Source organism: Lactuca virosa, chromosome 9 (assembly GCF_052849685.1).
Source record: "Lactuca virosa cultivar CGN04683 chromosome 9, Lactuca_virosa_CGN04683_v6, whole genome shotgun sequence".
NCBI classification, from domain to species: Eukaryota; Viridiplantae; Streptophyta; class Magnoliopsida; order Asterales; family Asteraceae; genus Lactuca; species Lactuca virosa.
The window spans coordinates 50,054,349-50,056,579 of record NC_136434.1 but is presented as its reverse complement, the minus strand read 5'-3'; positions in this window follow the sequence as shown (position 1 = coordinate 50,056,579).

Sequence of the window (2,231 nt, the reverse complement as noted above, 5' to 3'; positions counted from 1 at the left end):
GGACTTATGAGTATATTGTGCTTTGGTGTTAGGTGGTGGAGCCTGTGCCAAGTGATTCGAGAGTTGGGTTTTATCTTCCGAGTCGACATTTGCGAGGTGAGTTATCCTCACTATACTAAGGGGTCTAAGGCACCAAGGCCGACCCATCGGATATGATATCCTAGTAGTTGTATTATGTTGAGTATGAGTTGGTTATGCATGCTAGTTTGATATGCTAGAGGGTGGGTCTGTAGGACTACCTGTGATACTGATTGATTACCTGTATGCGCATTATCTGTTACATGTTGATATGTTATGTGGGATGGGTTGAGGATGTACTGCTCCGTGCGGTAGCCAACAAACCCTAGAGTATTCCAGATATGAGCTGAGGGCCCGGTAGGCATTCCAGAATCATACTGAGGACTCGGGAGCATTCCAGATACGAGCTGAGGGCCCGGTAGGCATTCCAGACTCGTACTGAGGGCTCGATAGCATTCCAGATATGAGCTGAGGGCCCGGTAGACATTCCAGACTCATACTGAGGACTCGGGAGCATTCCAGATATGAGCTGAGGGCCCGGTAGGAATTCCAGACTCGTACTGAGGGCTCGATGGTATTCCAGATACGAGCCGAGGGCCCGATAGGCATTCCAGACTCGTACTGAGGGCCCAGGGGTAATCCAGCTTGTAAACCTGTGGACCCATTGCATGCTGTTCTGTTCAGTTTGTTATGATATGTCATGGTGTGACATGGTTATGTGGACTGTATGTGTATCAGTATTTTGGGGGTAACTCACTAAGCTCTCGGGCTTACAGTTTCAGTTTATTGTTTCAGGTACATCAGGGGATCGCGGCAAGGCGAAGGCATGATCGTACAGCTCCTCCTATTATGTTTATGTTTCTGGGAATACTCTGATAAAAATGTATTTTGAAAACAAAGTTGTAATGTTTCGATGAACTTGACATGTTTTGAAAGTTTAAATTTGTTCGAAATTTTTGGGTATTACAAGTTGGTATCAGAGCCTTGGTTTGAGTGAATTGGAGGAACACTCGTGTAACTCCAGTCTCAAATCAAGGAAAGGATTTTCAAAATGATTTTTCAAAAAGGTTTTCAAAATAAATAAAGGAGGGTGCAGGGCGTACGATCAGCCGGAGCCAGTAAGTAGACCCCAAAATACCATACAAGTTATATGATTATGTGATATGATAGAACAGCATGTTAGTGCTAGGCTAGGGATCTTCAGGAATTGCATGATAGAATTGCCTGATTACATGATGCCTGCTAGCCTAGGGTTTCCTTTATATGAGATTGACATCATTACTGTAGTGCTTAGTGTATGCATCACAGTTGCACATAATTAAGATCTTATAGCCTGAGAATGTTTGATTTGGCCTTATGTTATGTTCTTGTTTGATTGGGAGCTTAGGGTAGGATTGGATATTCGAAAGTCTATGGGGTCCAACGTTATGTATGGCTAGCATACACTAGTGTTGCACGGTTGGTGGAAGTTTCATGGATAGGAGGGTTGAGTGAGGCCGGGAGGCCAGTTATGAGATGTATATCTTTCCTCTAGGGTGAGGGTTGAGCGCTCGCCATGTTGTGAATTCCGCTAGGGCATTGTGATGATGCTTGAGACAAATATGGGTAGGTGTGGAAGGTAGTATGGACCCGTACTACTGAAAGCACATGACCCATACGCGTGTCAAGTGAGTCACAATCCCTAGGGTTAGTAGGGAGTTGGTTCCCAGTGATTTATATGGATTATCTGATATCTTGTGGTATGTTTCAGAATGGTGATGATGAGGCGCTTCGTGGCTGGATCCGGTTCGGGATCAGGATCAGGGGACAGAGGCCAGGAGGGGCCGACAGCACCTGAGCCGGTGGTGCGGATGGGCACAGAGGAGTTGGATGCCAGGATTCGAGAGATCCTGCATGATGAGGTTGCTGCTGCATTCCGGGCTCAATTACCAGAGATGTTCGGGTCGATTAAGACCGCCATGGTGGAGTATTTTGATGAGCGCTATGCAGCCCTTGCAGAGACAGCCGCCGCAGCAGCTGCATCAGCTGTATCAGCGGTAGGAGGAGGAGTTGGTAGAGGTTTTCAGTACAAGGACTTCGATAACACGAAGCCCCCTACTTTTGATGGGACGCAAGATCCCATCAAGGCTATGAGATGGATTTCAGACGTGGAGGGGTGTTTCTTCACCTGCTTGTGTCCTGCTGACCAGAAGGTCATGTGTGCTCTGAACCTG